The 18412-nt window shown below is 44.1% G+C and overlaps 1 protein-coding gene across 10 annotated transcripts in view; it reads right to left on the minus strand.

Annotated features, from left to right (window-relative positions):
* Positions 1–1479, minus strand: part of HERC1 (HECT and RLD domain containing E3 ubiquitin protein ligase family member 1) — a 179421-nt gene extending 177942 nt beyond the window's left edge. For 8 of the 10 annotated variants that reach the window (XM_045822533.1, XM_045822531.1, XM_045822528.1 and 5 more), the window contains exon 1: positions 1333–1479. The gene's annotated coding sequence lies outside the window, so the exon portion shown is untranslated. The remainder of the gene's footprint in view (positions 1–1332) is intronic. The other 2 variants (XM_045822527.1, XM_045822525.1) reach the window with 2 other exon arrangements.
* Positions 1480–18412: the final 16933 nt, after the last annotated feature.

The following is an 18412-nucleotide window of genomic DNA, read 5'->3' on the forward strand; positions in this document are numbered from 1 at the left end:
ATGTCACATAATGATTTTGGTCTAAAAATAACCAACGGAAATCACTTTTATAAAACTTTGAGGTACACAGGTTTCTTTGCACTATAAATAATCAAAGTTTATCTGCTTTACATAAACACTGTTCCTCTTCAGAATCTGCCTCGGGCAGAACTGTAAAAACACACTTGTTCTAGATCCAGGCAGATAATTTTTAATGTTTGATTTTTAGAACCATTTAGCTAACAATCATTTTGGAAGAGGGTCCAATGAAAGAGAGAGTGATGACTGAGTACAGCCAGTGATAACGAACAAGCCAGTTTTAATCAAGCAGGCCAAAGACGTGACTGACTCAAATAAAAACAAATCATTTTTGGAACACATATACTGGAGAAGTCCCAATCAAGGATGAGCCAAGTACTATTTGAAAAAATTGCCTGTTAGCAGAATCCACCAAAATGTTAACCATGAAATGCTATCTCTGGAAATGTAATTATAATGATGCGTTAGTTTGCTCAGATTTGGTGTTCCTACTATTCTGATTATCCATATTGGCCACAGAATTTACAGGCATTATTTTAAAATTAAGGCAAATTACCCTGTGCTTCACAGCTCTCTAGGATGGAAAACGTGTCTTTTACATAACCTCCCCGGGAGATGTGGTACCACCTCCCGTCTCCCAGGAACCCGCCACCCATCACCATGTTCTCTGGGACAGCTCCTGTCATCATCATCCTCATCTCACTACAAAGGCTAAACAATGCATCTCGTCTCCCCTCCTGGTAGCAGAGGCTGTACATTGTTATTTTATCGAGGCGGCAGATTTGGGAAAAGGTTTACCAGATGATGAGCTTCCTCCACCCAAATGCAGAGGAAAGGAGAAAGCAACCTCGTCCCAACCTCAACCTCCACCCCTCAAAAGGTGGCTGGCGAGAGGGACAAAGAGGTCGCAGCTCTCCTCGGATCTGAAAAAAGAGACGGACCGCTGTCACCCGGCTCCAGCCCTCGCCAGCTGAGGGAGGCTCGTTAGCGGATTAAAAGGGTAAAGGAAAAGGTCAGAGATGAGACCCCGGAGGATAGAAAGACACGTACAGCAAGCTGCCGGAGGGGCGGGTCCCTCCGCCTTCCCGGGCGTGCGGCTCGGCTTCTAACGAGCCTCTGTAGGCGCCCAGCCGCCAGAGGTCCCTGAGGCCAGGGGGCCTCACCACACAGGGAGGGCTCCCTCAGGCCTTCGCCTGCCGCCCACCCAAGACCCCGCCAGCCCGGCTCGCCCGCGGCCCCGAACCGGCCCCGGCCGGCCTTGTCCTGCCGACCGGGCGCCAAGCACAGGTGGCCAGAAAAAAGAGGAGGCGTTACCATACGTAGCTCCGGAGCTGGCGGGGGTGGGGCGCGGCTCCTGTGACCCGAGCCCCGGTCAGCAGCGGCTGCGGTGGCCGCGTCCTTTATTTTTGCTGCAGCGGCGGCGACTTGTCAAAGGGAAAGACGTAAGAGGTGGCGGCAGCAGCGGCGGCAGGCGAGTCTCGCGGGATTTTGGCGGAACTCTCGCGCAGTCCGGAACCCTCACCCAACCCTCACCCCGCCCCCCAGGGCGAGCGAGGGAGGCGGGAGAGACTGGGGGAGGAGCACCCGGGCGAGGTTGCGGGAGGAGGGGAAAAGGGAAGAGGATTCAACTCCGGGGAGGAGAGGGTGTGGGGGACCTGAAAGACTTACGTTCTTTGAAGACCGAAGCGCCGGGTAGCCCTCACCTTTCAGCCCTTGAGGAGCGGACCGGACTCCGTGTACGAGGCACAACAGGGACGTTTCACAAAGGGCTGAGGAGTGGGGGGCCCAGCCAGCGCCCCAGGTTTTCCTCCTGGTGGGCGAGAAAGACTCCCCCGCCCGGCCTTCTGGTGCTGGGGACGAAAAGACGCCTTGAAAGGCTGACGGCGGGGACCCCCTCGGCCACACCCCTTTATCTCCACGCCGAGGCTTGCTGTGCTCTCTTTATCTACGATCTACACCCGGCCCTAGGTTGTTGGCGGTCCTGTTCAATCACATGAAAGCGTTTCACTTAACCCTACTAGTATCTTACTATTCATGTCTTTGCACTGCAGAACTGCCAGAATCCTGCGCATGCTGGGGCTTGCAATCCTCGGTTTTCTTTAGTGCTGAGGAACACGGAGTAAATTTTCTTTGGGTGACTTACATCCTTGATCATAAACACGAACTTTACAATGAGGTCCCGTGAGGGATTCTAACTGGCTTGGTCATCACCGTATCCCCAGCACCTAACACCGGTCCAGGTACTCATCAAATTTTTCAGTGTTACTCCTGTCCCTGTCTTTCTTCTGTACCTGTTCTTACTCCTAGGCTTCTGCACTTCTAGCCACATTCCTGGTGTCCTTCGTTGAAAATATTCTACTGAGCACCAGGTAGGTATATGCAACTGACTGAGGATATGGAGTTGGTCTCCACCCACAGGAAGTTCACAATCTAATTGGAGACATAAAAGCAATACAGAACATACAAGCTAAGTCTGTATCACTAGTGAAAAATATGGAGGGAGGCAGAAGACAGACTGGTTAAAATGGATGTATGTGAGGCAATTTAGCTCGAAAGTTATTTAACTATGAAATAATTTGTTTCTCTGTCGGACATTGATAGACGAGGATCCTGAAATCCCATTTACCTTGAGCAAGTTGCTTGACCTCTCTGAACCTCAGTTACTTATCTGTCAATTTATAACATTAGTTCTTATCACAGGGTTCCTGTGAGGAGAAAAATAAATGTAAAGCTTCTGACACATTAATTACTCATTAAGTGGTAGGCCTTATTATGTGTGTAACTTTTAAGTTGCTGCATATAAAATGTGTACCTCTCTGGTCAACTAGGTGTGAAGGAGATATGTGGAGTGATGTCATTGCTAGTGCTTTATGATCTGGGTATTGCGTCTACAACTGAGACAAGGCCAAGAAACTCTCTTGTCATTTTCATTTTAACTTGCTAATGATGTAGGCATCTCTGCCATTCACAAGCATTCCACGACATTCCATTTTTCTTGGATTTGTAAAATTGTACTACTTTTTGCCTTTTCTCTTTCAAGAAAAGGACTCTGCTTATTTTAAAGGCCATTTGAGAGATTCTCTTTTGCGCTCTCCTAAGCTTCCACCCTGAGGGCTATATGGAAAGAATTGAATACAGTGGAGTCTAATTTCATACAATTATCAAATAGTTCATGTCAGCAAGTAAGCCCTGACTACTGTCCAACCTCACCTTGGCCACTCCACCTCTTCCCTAAACACTCTAATTCTTAAACCTTCGAATTTTGGAGTCTTATTGTCAGCATCCTTCTCCCAATTCTGCCAGCTCATTTTATCCAGACTTCCCCTAGAGAAAAATGTTAGAGATGGGAAGGGTGGCAGAGGGAACTCGGCCAGGGTCTCAGCATCACAGGCCCTCACGCGGATAGTCCTCTGAGCAGTGCAGTCAGTCAGCTACGTCGTTTTCCATACACACACGTCACCCCCATCTCAGCCACGTATCCCACAATCCCACACCCCAACCAGGAAGTTCCATGCAGAGGAACTGGAGAATCAACAGAAGATAGATTTTTCATCTTTTATCTGGATATAGGAAATAAATATCTGGCTCCTACATTAAAAGCAGGGTTAAGTCAGAAGTGAAAGATTCCAATAGAGGTGTGAAGGCAGAGCAGAGGAAAAGGTTAAAAGGGTTCCAGGAATAAGTTTATTTTGCCTTTGGCACTTACTTGGCTCAAGAAACAAACAGCTCCTATGTTCAGCAAAGGGCTGCAGAGCAGGAATCCACAGTCATGAGACCTGGTGTCTTCTGAAATGGCAGCCTATTTGCCCTCAGGTTACACAGCCTTTCCGAGCTTCTTCTCCCATCTGTAAATAGGGATGATAATGGGTTTTCTGCCTGCCTCAGAGTATCATGGGAGTCATAAATAGAAAAGTACTTTGTAACCCGAAAGCTCTATATAAATGTGAGGCATTACCATTAATTCCTTCATTTAACAGATCTTTGTTGAATGCCTGTCATAAACCAGGTCCTAGTGCAAGGTCCTGAATTTCCTGAGTTGAGCAAGCTTTAATACCTACCCTCAAGGAACTTATGGTCTCATGGGAGGAAATAGGGAAGAAAATAAATAATTATAATACCATGTGAGGAGAGTGCGAGGGCAAGAGTATGGGGGGAAGGATGGAATGAGAGGAAGGCCAAAAAGCTGAAAGGCTTCTTGGAGATGGAGGTTTAGAAGGAGGGCACATATAATGAAAATCCAGCTCATTTCATGAAGAGTGATTTATAAATCAACTCTAAAATAACTTCAACAAATTGTTCTGTTGTGGGTTGTGAATTCTGCTATGTTCTAATAAAACTCACAGCTCCCAAACCATTAGAAAAGAGTCTTTGATGTGGAGTCATTATATACTCCCATTAGCTTTGAAGAAGGATAGAATTAATGGAGGGGAAAATTAGTGGTATCTTAATTAGAAACATTTTGTTCTTACAGCTTGTGTTTAAACACCAGAAAAAAGAGAATGTATTCTACCTCACAGACTGGTCCCCAATAGTTCCCCTCAGCCAATCTTTCTGATCCAGGGAATATTGCAGACCAGAGGCCAAGAGGCATTTCCAAAATATGATAATACTATTTTATTTGTATTTATTTGTTTATTTATACTCCACTTCTTTTCAAAAAGATTTTGAGATAATTATTAGCACTTTATTCTTAATCGTGTTTTCTACAAATAAACTCCAAGAGAGTGTATCTATATCATTCAATCATTTCTCATATCTATTGGTGCCTACTATGTATAAAACATTGTTCCAGAACTATAGGCTGTACAAAGTAGGTTCATGCCCTCTAGGGTCCTGAAAACTAAAGATGGAAATAAATAACCATGAAAAGATAGCTAAGTGACCAACATTGTGAATTCTATCCCCTATATTTTTCATTGGCTGAATGAGCAAAATTGTAAACTTAGGTGCCCAACTTCTGGAACTTGTTTATTCTGTACTGCTGCTGCTCCTCCAGAGAAGCAGGATTAAAAAGGAAGGACAAGATATTTATTGAACTTGATTTTCTAGATGTTTGATAGGTATTTTAGCAGGTCCTCTGGAATGCATCATCTTGAAACAGTATAACCATTACAGTTTTCTTTAGGTAAAGGTAAAATTTGAAATTAACCAAATCCAAGGATCAATTAACATTCTGGAACACAATGACTTGCATCAATAAAAAGCAGTATGATACAAGCTAAAAAAAAGATGTAGAAAAATACATATCTCTAGAACTCAGAAAAGAGATTGCCGGACAGAGATAACCTCATCCAGGTGGTAAAATTTGAGAGGGGAGCCCTGGCCAGGTGGCTCAGTTGGAGTATCATCCTGCACACCAAAAGATTGTTGGGTTAGTTCCTCAGTTGGGGCGTGTGCAGAAGGCAACCAATCAATCTCTCAATATCTCTCGCCACCACCACCACCCCCCCGCCACTCCGCTCTAATAAGTCAATGAACATATCCTCAGGAGAGGATTAAAAAAAATTGAGAAGAGAGCTAAGTATAAAAAGTTACATATTCTGATAATAATATATTCTCAAAACACCAACCTCCAATCCACAAAAGTTACCTAAAATTTTTATTACATGTATCTACATATGAGAACACATTCATTGTCTCTTTTTTTGTGGATAATGATCTGCCAAAGGTTTGAAGGGAAGCAGAGACAATAAAAATGGGAACACAAGGTTAGCAGGTAATACTTTTGGAAATGGAGTCCCTTCTTGCTAATACAAATTTTATAGGGTTCCTACTTGAAATCCATATTCTAAGTGAAATATCGCATGTACCAAGACAACCCACCATCTAAACAATTAAAACTTCCCTCACTAGTTACTTGAGCCTTCAATGAAATAACCATTTTTAGATCAATTATTTTTACAACAGTTTGTTAGTGTTGTTTCATCAAAACACAATTGCCTAGGGCAGACACAGATGAACATTTTCTCATGCAGCCGCAGGGAATGGAATATTGAGGCTGGGGAAAGAAAATGAAGCTACAGGAAAAAAAAATACGTCTGCAATCAGGAGAAAGGGAAGAAGAAGGGAACTAACACTTACATAGTGCTATCCACGCCAGACACTGACAGCACAGTGGGAACATGATGAACAAGGCAAATCTTTGTTCTAGAAAAAAAAATTGTAGACAGGGTATGTATATAAATAATGATAACACAAGTTAGTTCTGAGTACAGCAAGAGCTTAGAAGAGAGAAATTCTAGCATGTTGGATCAGAAATAGTTCATGAGAAATGGGTCTTTAAGACTGAGTGGTTAGGTTTGGACATGTGGGAATAGGGAACATTTTAGACACAAAGAATAGCATAAGAAAGTGTGCTCAGGATCAGCAGGTCATCCAGATTAGTTGTGGTTCTGTGGACCTTAGGTTATCCAGGACTCTTGGTTACCAGTAACAGACTGAACTTGCTTGGGTAAAGGTAAAGGATAAGAATTAGCCCAAGAAAGCCAAAAGAAGCTTGAACAGTCAAAGCGGGTGGGGAGGGCAATGAATTGAGGCTTCTGGAGCATCTGGAACCAGAAACTTGAGCACCACCAGAACTCTTTTGCTTCTTTGTTTCCCTTGCTGTATTGGCTTCAGTTTCTCTCAAGACTGGCTTTGTTCATATGTCTGAAAACATGGCACCCCCAAGTTTTACATCTTACTATTTCCACCCCTAGAAAAGTACTAATAACACTCTTAATTCAAGTGTGTACAGTCCTGAGAAGGGGGGAAGAGCTGATCAGCAAGGCTTGGATCAGTGCCTACCCCTAGAACAATCCCAGGGAGCCAAGGGGAAGGCCAAAGGACAGAGATGTGCACCAGAGTACTGGCTAACAGTGTGAGAAAGAGTGGGAGATGGGCTTGTGAAAGCAGTCCATTTTGTGAGGCTGTGCTCTGGGAGTCAGCAAGAACTGAAGTTGGCATCTGTTCAAAGAGCATACCACCAAGGGGGCAGGGGCTGGGAGATGTGTTATCCCAAAGTTATAATAAACATTCACTGAACAATCACGGTAAGTTGGAGTTGAAAATCTTGTCATTGTTCAAGTTGATTACTGTTTTATTATTTCAATCAAGATGTTGTGAAACAGAGGATCTCTCACACTGACATTTAAGGCAGCAAAACCCGGACTCCTTCTCTAGCCTTCTAGCCGGGTGACCTGAAATGGGGATCTTCACCATTCTGAGCCTCAGTTTCCTCGCTGAAAAATAATGGTAATGATGACAGTTAACATTGATTAAATCTAGATGTTCTAAGCACTTTTCAAACTGTATTTCATTTATTCCTCAAAAAATCCCTATTGGGCTCGAAATCTGAGATAATCCCCACTCACAGGGTTATTGTAAAGATTAAAGAAGCCCTGGAAAAGATACACCGCCCCTTTGCTTGGCACACAGCTGGCATGCAGTACATCATTATTTTTAATTATGTGTTGCCCAGAAAAGGAAACTCCCCTCATTTCCTGATTGCTCCAGACACCAGAAGCTGACACTTTAAGAAAACAAAAACAAATGGAAGGGAAGAACTCTATGACTCCTCTCTGACACAGAGAGGGTTAATTAGGGTCTGACTTAATAGAGTCTAAGATACACTAGGAAAAGAAATACTACAAAATAAAGAGAAAGTAGGATATTGAGAAATATGATTGTGGAATGTCAACTGAATGAGATGAAGCTACGTCTTTATTTCTTTTTAAAAGGATAGAACTTCCCCAGAAAGGTTCACCTACCTGTAAAGCTGATCTAAAAATCCATTAGAAATTTTTCATCTCTGACCTAAATGCTATCAAACAACCAGATTATTCAACCAAGGACAGGAACTCACATTCACTGAAAGAAACCAACGTGCTTGGGCCCTATGTGCGCTCTTTATATATATTAACATCTTTTACTCCCCCCACCATCCAGTAAGGTGAGTGTTTTCTCCGTCAGATAAGGACACTGAGGCTGAGAAATTAGAAGTGACACCAGCTAGTAAGTAGCAAAGCCAGCAATCAAACATAGGCCTGTCTGACTTCAAAGCTTAGAATATGAAGTAAGTCCCACTTCCTTACCAGAGAGAGAGATATTAAAGGCATGAGTGCTACTGAAACCTGAGGAAATGGTGAAGTAATAGCCACTTCTCTTACCCCTACCCTTTCTCCTCTGTCCTCCTCCCTAACCTTAGACAATACCTCCTGGCTGCCCAGGGCTCCAGACTATTCCCAAACACTACCTTCTCACCAAAGTGTATCTGTCCTCTCCTACTTTTCACCATAGTGATATTGTGTCCTCAAGTGTGCTCATTCCTCTAGTTAACACATTTTAAACACTTTCCTATCCTAAATTGAACTTCCTGGGAGTATGACACCAATATGAAGAAATAACTCAACTGATGGAAATTTTAGCCTAGAAGAGGGGATGGATCTGATCAGAGACAGGCAGGCCTCTGAGAGTTCCCCAGGTTGTGCAACATTGCTCTTCACCCCACCCCTGCCCGCCTGCTGTGAGTCCCCCCCCCGCCCGCCTCAGTTTGGGGCTGTCATGTTCATGCCTGGAAATTAACAAATATAGAATAAATGAATAATAACTAAAACACATGACTGACCCTTACTTCCCCTAGGCCTCGGACCAACCCAACAAATGTGCCAACTATTCCATTTGGCAAGGTTTTTATCTGCCTTTGGAAGAAGGTTGCTTCCCATCCCCTCCCTCAGTGAGCTCTGCAGACTCTCAGACAAGGTCAGAACAGAATGAACCATGCCTCAGCGAATGAAAGCGTACCCTACCGCTATGAAATACAAGACTAAGCTTTTAAGAGCATAGAGAGAATGAAAACAGGTTTGCCTGTGTGTGGCAGTGAATGTGAGTTACTACACAGTTGAAGCAATCGCCAAAAATCCAACAAAACCAGTTTCTTGAGAAACATTCACCATCCTTTGAGAATCTGCAAAGGCTGATCCTCAAATACATTTTTGGTTTTGGTTAAGGTTTCATGGATAAATCACGCTTCAGAAATGTCTGGATACAGGTAATCAAACTATGTCTCACATCTAGGTCTAGGCCCCGAGTTCCTCAGCACAGCTTCATTTTCAAAGCAGCTCTCTGCACGCACCAATAGAAGGCGTCATGGCACCTAACAGCTCCAGGCTTATGTTGTCCCTAGAACTCTTTTTTTTTTTTAACTACAAACTAAAATACAAAAAAAAACAAAAAAAAAAAAAAAAAAACAAATGCATAGCTCTGAGGTGAACATTCTTGTTGCCACTATGAGATGAAGAAATAGAATCTCACCACTACATATCAGTTTTCTAGTAAACATTTTTGCCACAAGATGTTTGAGCAAGAATTTCACCATGTAAACTAATTGGCTGTAAGGCAATGTTGCCATAAAGAGAAAATAACTGGCTGACAGTTTCGTTTACTTTTGATAGACTTAATGTATTGAGTTTGGTTTCATTTCTCCATTGATAAAGAAGTTCTCACAGTATGCTTATTTTTATATTAAATAAATCTTAGCTCTCCACATAGTCTATATGGTGAGTAGATGTGGTGGTCCTAAAATAATAGATCATCACAACTACCTATAAAGCCAGATTACACACTATTCTAGAAAATGAGAACATCAGTTTACAAATCCTTCTGGGAGCACAGTCATCCCTCCCATGCACCCAAACCAAAAGTTTACCAAGTTATGGCAAATATAAAAGAGTCAGTTACTAATCACAAGTCTTTGAGAGCATTAACTATTGATTCTTTAGTTAGAAACTGATATCTCTTTTAAGGAAGAAAGATATTTTAGTGGAAAGGAAGGTAAGTACAATGCCAAACTAGGACACAAATCAACATGCAAACAACAATGTATAATAAATAGTATGAACAAAAGACTTCAAAGACAATATATTTTCATTGTCCACAATAAATCTGCTTAATTTTGTTATTACTTTTCTCATGGTTCCTTATGTCCTTTTTAAAAAAGATTTTCTTTTTTTTTTTTTTTTCAGAGAGAGGGGAAGGGAGAGAAAGTTGGAGGAACTTTAATCAGCTGCCCCAACCCAGGATGTAACCCACAACCCAGACATGTGCCCCAACTAGGAATCAAACCCGCAACCCTTTGTTTTGCAGGACAATGCTCAACCACCTGAGCCACGCCAGTCAGGGCTCCTTATGTCCTTTTTAATGTCTCTCTCTTTTTTTTTAAAGATTTTATTTATTTTTAGAGAGGGAAGGGCGGGAGATAGAGAGAGAGGGAGAAACATCAACGTGCGGTTGCTGGGGGTTATGGCCTGCAGCCCAGGCATGTACCCTGCCTGGGAATCTAACGTGCAACACTTTGGTTCACAGCCCGCACTCAATCCACTGAGCTATGCCAGCCAGAGCTCTAATGTCTCTCTTTTAATTTTCATTCTTTTATCATTTATGGTGACATTGTGCTATAGCCAATTGGTTATGCAGTAGAATTATTTCTGGCAAAAATGTCTGCAGCAAAAATGTTTAGGGGACACTACCTAGAACCTTGCCACCCACCCCAGAAGCCCCACCCACGGACCTCTTCCTAATCACAACCCTCCCGAGATCCTGATTTTTGTAATCACCCAAACGTGCATCCCTAAACTGGAGATTAGTCCTGCTCACCCTTCTGCAAGTTGATACATCCCTAAATCTCTTTCAACCCAAATCTAACCTCTCTGTCCCCTTACTTCACCCTATCTGTTGAAGAAACTTTTTGATTTGTGCAACTTCCCAGTCTAGATTTTGCTGACTACATACTGTTGATGCAATTTGACATGTTTCTCTGTCCCCTGTATTTCCTGCAAATATGTAGCTGCATCCAGGCTAGGTTTGGTGCCTTTGGCAAGACTCTGAGTTCCATTTGGCAAGACCATAGGAAGCACACAATGCCTGGTTGTCTCCCTTTTAATGATATTAACATCCACTCCCTTTTTATGATGTTATGATCCATTATTTGAAGACATCACATCTATTCACTGTATAGACCATTATGAAACTAAGATTTATTTAATATAAACATATGAAATTAATAGATATGCCTAATGCCCATGTCTACTAATTCACTGAGGGTTGTTTATTGATGATATTCTAATTCAAGAGTTAGCAAACTGGCCTGTGGGCCAAATCTGTCAGGCTTCCTCTGTTCTTAAAAATAAAGTTTTATTGTCAGGAAGTGACAGTCAGGCATGGAAACCAGGATTCGGCCTCTCTGGATGCACCAGGGTTCAGTGCCCTTTAGGGTCCTGGACTCTCCCTGGGACTAGCCAGGTTAGAGTACAGATTCCCCAACAACATAGAATCTACACACTTTTCTCCCTCTTCTGCCTCGAGGACTCTCCTTTCACTCTCTCTGCTTCCACCTACCCCACCTTAAAACGCTTTCCTCCCTTCCTCCAGAATAATCCCGTCAAGGAACTCAAACTTTTTGAAACCAAACCTGGAACAGCAGACTGCCTTGGGTAACTTCTCTCAGCCCAGTAGTGCAAACTTCCTCTGAGGCAAGAAACTGAAAGCCCATCTACCTTCTCAGAGCAGGAAGGGAAAATTCCAAGAATAAACAAGTGACTGATGTTTTTTTCTAATTCTTCCACATCAGCAAAAGCAAAATGTAACATCTCAACAAATTTTCTTACCACTTACTGGCTATCATTTACAAAAAGAAAAAAAAAAACAGGGTTATTTTGGAGGACTCTATGAAATCCCCTTTTCTTGAAAAATAACAAAAATCATTCCAATTAACAGAAGGAAAATGGGGGATTCATTTAAAGGACTCAGCGACGAGGAACAGTGCAGCCTCCCTCGTGAAGAATGAGAGCAAGGACTGGGACTAGCTGCTTTGAGCACCTCAGACCTCACAGTGTCCCCACCCCACCCCATCTGTCCCAGTCCCCTTTCTTTGCAAACCACCTCTTGTTTCTCTGTCTCATGGCAGAAAGTTGCCATCTGTGGCTCCGAATTCTATCTCTTCTCAGTGCAAGTGACCAGCAGACATTCATTGGTATCTCTGGAAGGCCAAAATTTCCAGATGAACAAATCTGATTGTTCCATCTCTAGAGTTTGCAGGCATCCCTTGCACTCATCTCTGATGGGCCAGAACTTACTCATATAGCCACACCTAACTAACTGTAAGGGAGGCTGGGTTATGGGGTCTCTGATAGGGTTGTCATAGGACCTGTGAAACCTATCACTAAAAGGAAGGGGAAAGTAGCTACTGGAGATAGTTGCCTCTGCCAGTGCATATCACATGCTTAGTTGTTTAAGACAAAAAAGGGTATGGCACCTCTGAGACAAGACCACAGATACATGATGGATTTAGCTCATGTGGGGAGCTATAACCTGTAAAGAACAAGAAAATAGACCTGATACCTTTTTTTGTAGGATAGATTTTTGAAAATGGGATCCTCGAATCATTTTTCCAGCTTTATTGAGATGTAACTAACATATGACATCATGTAAGTGCAAGGTGTACAATGTGTTGATTTGATACATATCTTACATTCAGCCATGAGAAAGAAAGAAATCCTGTCATTCATGACAATGGGGACCGACCTTGAGGGCATTATGCTAAGTGAAATAAGTCAAACCGAGAAAGATAAATACTGTATGACATCACTTATATGTTGAATCTAAAAAAGCCTAACTCATAAAGACAGAAAGTAGAACGGTTGTTACCAGGGGTTGTGGAGCAGGGAAAATGGAGAGATGTTGGTTAAAGAGCACAAACTCCCAGTTAGAAGATGTATAAGTTCTGGGGATCTAATGCATAGCATGGTGACTATAGTTGACATTTATAGTATATAACTATATTATATACTTGAAAGTTGCTAAGAGAGTAGATCTTAAATGTTCTCATCACAAACACAATGGTAATTCCTAAGCTGCAGGTTTGATCCCCAGCCCAGGCACATACAATTCACTGGTGAGTATGGGAGGCAACCAAGTGATGCTTCTTTTTCATATCAATGTCTCTCTTTCTCCCTTCCTCTCTCTCTAAATGCAATGAAAACAAATGTCCTCAGGTGAGAGGGAAGGAGGAAGCAATGGTTGTGTGATGCCATGGAGGTGTTCTCAGATCAGTTTTAATCCAATTGGCCACATTACTTTCCCAAAAGGTTGTAATAATTCCCATTTATATCAGCTGATTATGAGGGTGCCCCTTCCCCCAGTCTCACTAGAACTGCATGTTACCAATGGTTTCAAGTTTTACCAGTCTGACGGATGAAAGATGGTATCTCACTGTTCTAATCCGCATTTCTCTAACTACAAGTAAATTTGCATGTTATCTTGTCTTTAAACAAAGTAAACATATTTCCTGTTTGTTGCTTTTGTCAGGACCTCAGGGCACAACAGTTGGTTGTATCTTTTCAATGCACCTCTGTTTGCAAGGTCTGAGAGTGAGCACACCTCTCCTTCTCAGCGTCAGCAGGGGGCCACGCCCTGTTTGTCTGTGCAGCCCTCCTAGAAAACAACATGCCAAAATGAGTTGTTCTCACTTTTAACCTAGCAACCTCTCTTCTGGGAGTCTGTTTTACAGAAATAATCTAAACTATAAAAAACTATATGCATGAAAATGTTCATTACAGCGTTATTTATAATAGAAGAATTTTTGTAACAATCCAAGTAGCCAACACCTTATTAAGCAAGCTATGGTACGCTGCAATCCTAAATCCATGAAATAATAATTATGAAGACTAGAGAATGGTAAACCAATGACTCATAATATAAAATATGGATAGAGGATGGCTCCTGTTTTTGCATGCCTGGCACCTCTTGTCCATCTTTCCACTCTTCTGCACAATGAGGTAATGAGCACACAGCTCTTTCTAAATTTGTGTATTATTTCCTTAGGAAAGATTCTCAGAGATGGAATTACCCAACCCAAGGAAATAAACACTTTGACACTAATAGCCAAATTACATTCCAAAAGGTTATAGTGATTTCACTGCCACCAGCAATAAAGGAGATTTGTTTCACTGCATCCCATCCATCCTTGTTGCTCCAGCAGTGGGCATTCAAAGCCCTTGCCAAATGTCATTTGACTCACTCTCCTGTACTCTGGAGAAATTTGCTTTTTGACACTGGAGATAAACCTGAAGTGTCATGATTTCTCAGGTATGTTTTCGTTAGTCATAACTGAATGGGTCTTTTAATAAATTCAACCTTTTTGTCCCAAGACACGTGAAGTTAGAAACCAGCTTCCTAGCAATGAAATTTTTTTATGGTTAGGAGGAGAGACAGCACCATTACAACAGCTGTGGAGCACTTCTGGGTCATATCAGTATCTCTTCCTTGCGTCTCATAGCTGTGCCTAGCTGCAGCCACCTGGGAGATCCTCTGCTGCCCACCCCCCTTAATTCTGCAGGGGAAAGCAGCCTGGCCTCCCAGGCCTTGCCCAGCAGGCAGTCTCAGGCTGCCGTGACAACGTAAAGAAGTAAAGCCAAGTTGGTACCTAGATTTGTGGCTGCCTCTGGTCCTGAATTAAAGCTTTTTCCAAAAATGATACCATGGCAATGATACTGACAGTAATAATCATTATCTCCTCAGTAATTGCTAAAGTTCAGGCAGTGTGCTAAATACCACACAAGAATCCTCTCATTTCACCTTACAAGAACTTTAGAAGGTGTCTGTTATTATGATGATTTTAAAGATAAGGAAATTGAGGTTCAGAGAGGTTGTGGAAAGCCCCATAGCTAAAAAGTAGCAACGTTACACTGTGAAGCCAGATTTTATCTGACTTCCAGAGGAAGATTCTTAGCCACCATATTAGGTGGTGGCAAGTGCTAAAAATATCTACAACATATTATCACAGTGGGTTGCTTATCAAGACCCAGTGTCTTAAGAAAAAAAGGCCCCGATGCCTTTCTGTGCATTCAGAGAAGCAGGGAAGGCCCTTAAACAATAACAGGGCCCTGGGAGAACAACCACCGAGATAATGAGGTGTTTGCACATTGCCCACACATTTTTTTGTTCTGTCTGACTTCTCTCCACTGGAAAATAACATAAAGAACTGTGTAAATGGGCTCAGTGCCCTGGTTTGTCTCCCAGAGCAGAGGACTGGAATTGAATTCTGGGCTCGATCATGTCCCTGTATTCCTCCAGCATTCCCCCAACTCCTCGGCTGAGGACACTGGGCCAGAGAGAAGCACAGACAGAAGGTGACTGGCAAGGTGTCCAAGCCAGGAGGCTGCCCCCACAGACACAGACACTTAGGCACACCTCTGGGGTGGGTGCACGCAGATGTTACCTTTTTCAGCCTCAAGAGCCCTCAGGCCAGGCTTCGGAATCTGAAGTCAGTCTCAAACAGCAGTTTGAAGCTGTGACTTCCACCCTCTGACCCTAATAATCCCATCCTCCCTCATGGATGTTGCTGTCTCTAATAGTCCTTCCCGTGGCACCTGCTCTGCTCCTCAGCTGTGGATACTGCTCTTGTTGTTGTTAGCAGCAGTAGTAGCAGCGGCAGCAGTAGTGGTATTAGCAGTAACGGCAGTGACAGTGACAGTAGTAGTAGTGAAGGTAGAGAGGGTGGCACGTGTAGGAATAACTATCACCACTAGTTGAGCTCTTCCTGTGGGCTCGGTGCTATGCTGAGCACTTTGCCTGCATATTTTATTTCACCTTCCCAAGCAGTCTGGGCAAGGCGGGCGTTAATACTACCATTGTATGGATAAGGAAACGAGGCTCTGAGGTATTGTGTAATGTAACTAAGGTAGGATTTGAATCCAAGCCTAGATGCCTCCAAGGTCCATGCTTTTCACTGCCATGTTAACTCCCTCCTGACGGGAAATGGATTTTCTACCGACCACCAGGCTGTGTGCTAGTTGTCCTGAGATTTGGTCATAAGTCCTCTGTACTGGTTTCCTATTTTGATAATAAATTACTACAATTTCATGGCTTAAAATAACAATTTATTATCTTACAGTTCTGGAGGTGAGGAGCCTGAAATGGGTCTTGTTGTAATGGGGAAGCCTGGGACCCGGCCACTTGCTGCCATGCACAAGCATAAGACAAAGATTTGTGGGGAAGGAAAGAGGTTTTCATTAACAGGCTACCTAATCTGAGGGGCTGAGAGCATTCCTGCTCAATGCCAACCTCTTCTGCAAAGCACGGAAAGCCAGCTACCCCCAGGACCAGAGTCAGCATCCAGACACCTCGCCCAATTCATCTGTCCTCTTCAGTCCCCTGGCAGCTACATGAACAGGTCTCCATCCTCAGGCTCTCTCTCTCTGGTGCACACATGTGGATTCTAGTGTCGCCATCACCCTGTGAAGCTTTCCCTTTCACCTGGGGTCTGGGGTACACTGCCAGATCAATCTTGATGGCCATGCAGGGGAAGTTCCATCCATGGGGCCCTGGCACGGGAGGCTGCCTGTGCCCCTGAGGCGGAGGAATGTTCCCAGCTCATGCCTCCACGTGCTGCTCCCAGCCTCCAGGCGCTGCTCTCAGGGCGAGCCCAGGGCTCATTCTGTCCAGGCACAATGCAGCAGCGGGACTCTGCCTCTGTGAGCTGGCTTCTGACCATGCAAAGCCCAAGCCCTGAGTGCTTCCAACCATGCAGGGTGAAGAAAGAGAGAGAGACTTCTGCCTACATTCTGTTTTAAAGTCCCCTTCCAAAATCCCACACACCATGGGATTGTCCCGCTTTTCAACCAGTGTGGGCTAGTATTGGCCACGTTTGTCTTTGCACCTCTTCCGGCTTCCATGTTCTGTTCCTCAAGGAGGCAAGGTCTCCAGTCGTGAGCAAGGGCACAAGTGTCTCGGCCTGGGGCAGGGTAACCGGCGCTTGCTGTGGCTTGCTGACCTCCACCATTCACGTGTATTTTGACCTTTTCAGGCCCGCACAGCCTCAGTGCAAGCTCCCTCTGGCTGGGTCCCGAGCTGCCTGGTGGCCAGGGCAATGCTCGCTGGTTTGTTTACTGTTGACTTGGGGGCAGCCTCCTTGGCAGAGGCCCCTCCCTTCTCCAGCTGCTGTTTCAGTCTGCCTCCTCAGGATTTCTCCCCACCCCCTGCCTTCTGCTGGGGAGAAGGAGGGTAGCCTCTCATGCTGGATTGGAGTTCCCCTCTGTTCCCCAGTGATATGGCCAAACCCTCCTGTTACACTATGGAGCTAAAATCAAGGATGTCAGCAGGCCGGCCTTCTTTCATTCTTTCCAGAGGTTCTGGGAGAATCCATTTGCTTGCCTTTCCAGCTTCCAGAGACAGCCTGCATTCTTTGGCTCATGGCCCCTTCCTCCATCTTCAAAGCACCTCACTCCAACCTCATTTTTGTTGTCTCCTTTTTCTCTAAACCGTCATTACTAAGGCCAGTTTCCTCAACCCAAATCTAGGCTTCAAGGGAAAGGCCCATTGAGTGGGTGGTGCAATCCTCCCCTCCCCTCAGATGCTCCCTCATTAGGGTCATGGAACTTGGGCATGTGCTTGATCTGCAGAAGAATGTGTCCAGAGCAGAGGGTCAGAAGGAAAGAAGCTGGACGATCACCTACAGAATTCAGAGTTGGGCTGAGTTAAAAGCAACGGAGAAGGCAATCAGTCCAGTTTACCATTACAGTCTTCCCCTCCACATTTTTGACAGACTCTTGCTAGAATATGCCCTGGAACAGAACCCTCACTCCTTTCAAAGACAGCCGGTTCCATTGCTGCAGACCTAGTTGTTAAAATTTCTTCCTTAACACAAGCCTTCTTACTCATAAGGGTACTCACTGGTCCTGGCTCCACTGAGGCTCAATGCCTCTTCAGGAGGTGAGGACTTCAAGTGTAATGAAGATTTTGAAGGGTGCTTTTGCTAAATCAAAGGTACCATTTGCACCTGGGGTGTGTTCTGCCATCCTCCACTGCCACAGCAATAGTGGATACTCTGAGTGCCATCAGGGTCCTATGGACAATACTAATGTGGTGCCTGTCACATGATAAAGAGCTCTTAAGGGAAGTGCCTGGGCCTGGTGTCCAGTAGCAGAGCTGATTCAACCTCGAAAGAGAAAGGCAGAAGCACGCTTGGAAGCTCAGCCAAGAGCCCCAGTCTTCTCTCTTTAAGGCAGCCACCAGGACTGAGACTGGCAGCAAGTGATCAAAATTATGTATGGTGTATGCACTGAAGAGTGACCTTCTTCTATAGCCTGAGTCCAAACTGAAAGGACAACTCAGGTCTGATTTTTTTCTTCCTGCCTCAGATGCACAGGCTCTGCTGCCTCTGCCTCTCTGCCATGGCTCTCTTTCTCCCATCTGTTGAAACCATGGAGTGTTTCTGTGTTGGTCCCGGGCCTGTGCCACTTACCCTCCATGCCATTCCTTCTCCCCTGCCTCGTCTGTATTATAAGAAGTGACCTTGGTGTTTTCCAGACCCCCAGATCAGCTGGCTTCCTGCATATTTAGTCAATGGAAGGCACTGGAG

The sequence above is a fragment of the Phyllostomus hastatus genome, unplaced genomic scaffold (genome assembly GCF_019186645.2).
Source record: "Phyllostomus hastatus isolate PE091 unplaced genomic scaffold, TTU_PhHast_1.1 phas_scaffold_501, whole genome shotgun sequence".
Classification (NCBI taxonomy): domain Eukaryota; kingdom Metazoa; phylum Chordata; class Mammalia; order Chiroptera; family Phyllostomidae; genus Phyllostomus; species Phyllostomus hastatus.